Consider the following 6,515-nt stretch of genomic DNA (forward strand, 5'->3'; position numbering starts at 1 on the left):
TCTGTATTTAATCCTCATATGTAAAAACAGTAGACATTGCTATTTGAGAAGGGATGAAGGAGCAGAAAAAGAAGGTGGGCACAAATATTTAGCTGCATTTGTCAGATCCATAGGCTTTTGCAAATACTCAAATTGTGATCAATATTTGAAATGTATCATTTGAATTAAGAGCAGATTCTGTAAATGTTTTAATAATAACCCATCCTCTTTTTTCAATCCTAAAGGAAAGAGGATTAAGATGCTTTTCATGAACAGAGCTAGCTGTGGCTTGAAATATCACTCCATACATCCTAACCACAGAAAACACATCCTATTTGATTGATGAGAACAATAATATATTATTCTCTTGGAGAAAACAAATGTCTGTTGAAATTGGATAATGACCAATAGCACCATATCTCTACAGAGAGTCTTGCTGAAGTAGTAATTTGAGTGATAACACCTTATATTGTAAATGTGCATTGAGTTTAAGAAAAAATTATTAATTCTATTTCTAGTATACTTATTATACTTCCTCCAAGGTTCAACTTAAATTTCACCTCCTCCATGAGCCATTGTGTAATTTTTTTGAATACTGAATGTGAATTTCTATTCATGTAAAAGCCACACTATATAGACGATACCGCTTTTATTGTTGTTTATTCACTCATTCATTGATGTACAGTTGGGTTATGTCCACTCTTTGGTTATTATGAATAATGCTACTATAAACATAATGCTACTATAAAACATTATATAAGTTTTTATATAATGTTTTAAATTCAGCAGATGAATGGATAAACAAAATGAGGTATACATACAATGGAATATTATTCAGCCATAAAAAAGTTGAATTTCTAATACATGCTACAATAATAATAAATGTTGAAAATATTATGCTAAGTAAAATAAGCCAGAAATAAAACAACAAATATGTATGATTTCACATACAGGAAATATCTAGAATAAGCAAAGTCATAGTTACAGAAGGTACATTATAAGTTACCAAGGGCTGGAGCAAGGTAGGAATGATGAGTTATTGCTTAACGAATACAGAGTTTCTGTTTGGTGTGATGAAAAAATTCTGGAGATGATGGCAATGGTTGCAAAACAATGTGAATATAATTAATGCCACTGAATTGTACACTTAAAATGGTTAAAATGGCAAGTTGTAAGTTCTACATAGCATACTACAATTTTTTAAAGTTTTTTTTTAAGACAGTTTTAAAGTCATTTTGTAGAAACAATATCTAAGTTTCCTCCAGGACAGTTTCTGTCGATTTATTTTGTTCCTTGAATAGTACTTTCCTGTTTCTTTGTATATCTTGTGATACTTTTTTTGAAAACTGCATATTTGAATATTATAATGTGGTAATTCTGGAAAACATATTCTCCCTTTTATCAATGGTTTGATGTTTTATTGATTGTTGAAGGTTGTAGTAATCCATTGTTTAGTGACTTTGCCCAGCTATTACTGTAGACTTTATTCTTTGTTGTGTGTGGACACTGAAGACTCTGTTAATTAGCTTGTGTTCGATTAGTGAGTTTGTGGGGTTTTTTGTTTTATTTTATTTTCAACATCCAAAATCTTTTCAATAACATGCCAGGATCTGGAGTTGGTTTTTATAGCCACAGATGGCACCTTGGTCCCTGGCCCGCTCCTACGCCTAGCCCTTGGAGTTCAGTATGATTTGATGTGGCTGTGTGGGATTCCAGGGGTGTTTCTGAAATACTTGTACACTGCTCAGCCATTGGAAGGACCAGAGAGCAGGACAATGTCACAGCCCTTGGGGGAGCCCAGGGTCAGCTGATCGAAAGTGAAGATCTCGCCCATGGCCTTGAAGATACAGCTATGGACACTGCTGCTCCTATGAAGTGCACTCACCCTCACCTTCAGTTCAGGGACCTCCTGAATACACACGGCATTGATTGTAGTCCCTACAACCACAGTGGTTTTGCCTTCCTGGCTAGAAAGCTTCACCTTCCAGATCATCAGGGAAAGGGACAGAGGCAGCCAGTTGGTGCAACTCATAAACAACATCTTTAGCATTACCTGGCTGAAGATGGAGTTGGCTCATCTGGCCAGAAACCTGTACAGCTTGATGAACAGCCTTAGGTAGATGTCTTGGATCTTGGGCTCCTTGCACCAAACCTTTCATCTTTGCTGTGGCGGATGTCAACTTCCATGAGGATGCCTCCTGCTCCACCAAGTCCGAGAAGCATGAGTTCGTGTTTGACAAAGATTTCCTTGAGTGCAAGGAGAGAAAAAGGAGAGAGCAAGAGCTAGAGAGAGCAAAGGAGAGAGGAAAGGAAGGGGAGAGGGAAAGGAGGAGTGGGAGCGGGGGAGATGGAGAGGGAGAAGGAGGGAGAGAGGGAGGAAGAGAGGGAAGGAGAGAGGGAAGGAAACACAAGATTACCTGGAAGCATCTTTGACTGTAACAGAGGAACTACAGTGGGAATGACCTGGTCTATACAGAGCCGAATTCAGATAACTCAGAAGACATCACCATGAAAGGCTGCAATGCCTGTGAACCATATGGGAGACTGTACATTTCAACAGATGCCACCATGGGTAAACACAAACAGATGATCAGGTAACCCCACCTGACACTATAGCAATTAAGATGCCACCAAAGCGATAGTGAATGAGAAAGAAGGGATGATCGTTAACTAATTGGGTTTAAGTGTCACTAGACAAAATCTAGCAACCACAAACCAAAATTACATTGTCTGGTATCAGGCAGAAGAGACACTTTAAAGAATTTAAGTTGATCCACAGAAAATAATAATAATAATTACGTTTTTTTACTCACCTGGGTACATGGTTTATCAATTAAAACATTTTTGGACTAAAAGAAACCTTAAGAGTTGTCTACTCCAACCTTGTCATTTGGCCAATAAAGAAGCTAAGGTCTGGTGGAGTTAAAAGACTTGAGCAAACTTACCCACATAATGTGACAGAGTAAGAACCAGAACCAATCCTGTTTTCTAGTTTAGACTTCTTTCTTCTGTATCACACTACCTTGCTATCACAATAAAAGCTATATTTATATCACTGCAATACAAATTTTATTTCAAAACACAAGCAATTTCATATAAACTGTGAATATACTTCTACAGGCTTGACAGTAGTAACTATGGCATGTCAGTTTGTTATTCTTGCTTTTAATGAATGTTAAAAATATATGCCATCTGGATGTTAAATGTAATTTGTGCTTCTGGGTTTGCTAGAGGCAAGAAAAGGATATTTTGTTATTAACAACTCAAAAGAAGTAGTTAAAACCACCTTTGAATATTTTATCAACAACCTGTCTAATTTCACTTAAAAATTAGGTGAAAAATCAATCCTGAGTAAATCTGACTTGTCTGATATGACAAATACATTGCAACTAGAAACAAATTATACAAGACATTTTTCTCAGACACTTTTTTAAAATCTTTGTTTTGTGATATAAACGCTTTGATATACACTATTTGAAAGCTGATTGCTCCGGGTAAGAGTGAATAAAAACCTTTTGTGTCCTGATTTTGTCACCAAAGCAGAAGTACCAGCATGTACAAAATGTCTTATAAATTTGATGGGGTTTTTTGTATTTTATGTCATACTAATTTTGATAAGTTTACTGATCTAATAACCTTCATTTCCTAACATCAAATCTGATATTTTTCCTACTTTTAAGCTTCACATCTTTGCAAATATATAACCTATTTATTATAAGCCATCTTTCCTAGAATTGATAAATGGATATTTTTCTTATATGATCATTTATATTTAATTTAACTCTTTTTTAGGATATTCCTAGTTGTCACCTATTAATTCTGCTAGTCATAAGAACCATAAATAACATCGAATGAAGATTATCATTTGCAAAGGATTTTTATGTTCATTAGTGGATTTGTTATTCGAAACAATCTCACAAAAGAAGAATCATTTAAAAATAAGGATAATGGTAGTCATAATAAACTGATATTGACAGTCAAGGTTATCATTCTCAATTAAAGATGATTTTTTTTTTTTAGGCGAGGCAACTCTTGGTTGACTTTACAGATTGCAAAGACCCTGTCAGTTTACAATCTCTTATTTTTTTTTTATTTTTTATGCCTGTAGAACCTGGTCTTTCTATGTGGTCTCCCATCCAAGTACTAACCAGGCCTGACCCTACTTAGCTTCCAAGATCAGACAGGATCGGGCTTGTTCAGGATAGCATGGCCATAGACTAAAGATGATTTTTTTTTAAAAAGCTCATGGAGTTTAAATTGTCCAAGGTCAACTAGCTTATAAACCATATATATCCCAACTAAAATGTTAATAGAGGAAATTATTTTAGAATGAAAAAATCTTCAGTATAAACTTTAAACATACATGAGTAGAGAGAAAATAGCACAGACTTAGCCATATTACCCAGAAGATCGGTCACAAGACCTTGCCTGAAGGACTAAGAGAAATAATATCACAGGAATAAGAAATTAGACACATTCTTACGTCTCTATATTTTGTCATTAGAGTGACTTAGTGATATAAGATGCTAATGAGAAAAATGAAGTCAGTATTATGAATTAAGACTCTCCTGAGTGTCTAAAATAAACACTTAGACATACATATATAGAGAGAGTTGTTATACCCGAGTGGTTGGATTTGAGGATAAGTAACTTTTCTACATCTGTGATGTATTTTGAAAGAAGCGTGTTTCCAGATTCTGCTTCTGAGTAAAATGCAATGGGATGCAGTAAGACAAAGCTCCCGCAGCAGAATAAAAATGTATAACAAAAATAAATTTTATTTTAAGGACACCAGAGAGCTGTGAAAGCATCAAGTTTTCAATGAACTAAACTTCAAGACAGGGAAGAGCCCTTCCTGGCACTTCCTACCACTTTTCTCTATTTTATTCATAGCATTTATCACTACCCATATTATACGGATCTTAATCACTTATCTGAAAGTCTTACAGACAAATATCTTTGAGAATTCATGTTTTCTAATTTTAGAAAAGCAATACAGTGCATATATTTCAGTTCTGTTACACTCCCTGTCGAACCTGGGCAGCAACCTCACATCAAGCACGTTAATATTGCTATAATAAAAATATATGAATATCCATTCTAATTGTGATGAATAAAGATTACAGTCTTTTATTAATTCAGGTCAGGATATGACTTGAGAGAATATTTTTGGTTTTCAGAAGTTTTTGATTTCAGAATTGTGCCAAAGAGAGTATAAAGGTTGATTATATTTTTGTTGCTGTCATTGTCTATAAGCCATCACTAAAATGTAAGTTCTGTGAGTACAGGGACCTTTTTAGGTTTGAATTGTTATAGCCCCAGATTCTAGAACAGTTTGTGTTCCTAAGAAGCTCTCAGTAAATGAATGAATGGTGATTTACAAAAGGGATACCTAAGAAACAAAAACAGAGCTCTTAGTCAACCAAAAAACAAATCTGCATACTGTTTATCTACTTTGCCAGTAGTGAGTCATGAGCAACTGAAGACTTCTCAGCTCAGCAGATCTGGGTGTCTTGAAAAGTCAGAGCACTCATATATATTGAGACAAGAACAACTGCAAATGTTTAATATAGATGGAGGCTGAAGAATCATGATAAAATGAAATTTCTTACATTTCCTATTTGAAAAGGAGGTAATAATTTTCCTCAAGAAGATTATCTCTATTAGAACTCTTCATTTAAAATGAGTCACCTCTTTCTGGGGAATGGCAGTTCATAAACGAAATACTATGAACTGTTTATGTGGGGAGAAAATGCAAGGAACAGGGGTCATCTCAATACACGAATATATACTAACAGTGCATTTAGCAAGAGAAAATAGGAAAGAAAGAATATAAGATTTAAATTGCATCCATTTAAAAAACATTTCTTAATACAAAATATCTCAGCTTTTCATGATATTGCAATCTTTGTGCTGAATGAGATCTTGAGAGGTCACAGAGACCTATGCCTAAATCACACAGCTTAGGTGGAAAGCTATACCAGGGTCAATTTTTTGAAATAAACATTTAAATGAGCACAATTTGTAAAAAAATGCACCAATCAACAAGTCTTCATTTTACCTTATGGTATGTCTGGAAGTGTACTAGGACTGTTGCCAAGATACATAAATGAAGGCAACATCCCAGACATTGCTTCTGAGCTGGCAGGATTTTCTTCTTTATTTTTAAGAAGCAAAAACAATACAAGGATGTCATTAACTGAAGGCTTAAAGGCATATTCTTCCATAATAAGAATTGAGACAGGGAAAGCATCATTGTGGGCTGGTAAAGAATTGTGAGACTTGATCAGAACTTTCAATGACATTCAGGGTGTGGATCAGTGGAAGCTATGGGAAATGAAATTACCTATGAAGGGAAAAGCACATGCAAATATACTACAGTAAGACTGAGCATGACAGAGTGCAATAGCCTAACCCTAGGCTAAAAGCAGCGCTTAACTTTGGTATCAGGTATGGCCAGCATGGGAAGGAAATTGCTAAGCACTAAGTGCTTACACCCCCTATGTCTTTATAGGGACTATTGCAGTGTTTTGCAC

The 6,515-nt window shown here is 35.1% G+C and overlaps 2 pseudogenes; both read right to left on the bottom strand.

Annotated features, from left to right (window-relative positions):
- Nucleotides 1-1,646: 1,646 nt before the first annotated feature.
- LOC120609713 (60S ribosomal protein L18-like) lies at nt 1,647-2,166 on the bottom strand (annotated as a pseudogene).
- A 1,912-nt stretch (nt 2,167-4,078) lies between these two features.
- On the bottom strand, nt 4,079-4,197 carry LOC120610112 (uncharacterized; annotated as a pseudogene).
- Between the last annotated feature and the right edge of the window lie 2,318 nt (nt 4,198-6,515).

The sequence above is a fragment of the Pteropus medius genome, unplaced genomic scaffold, assembly GCF_902729225.1.
Source record: "Pteropus medius unplaced genomic scaffold, Ma_sr-lr_union100, whole genome shotgun sequence".
NCBI lineage: Eukaryota > Metazoa > Chordata > Mammalia > Chiroptera > Pteropodidae > Pteropus > Pteropus medius.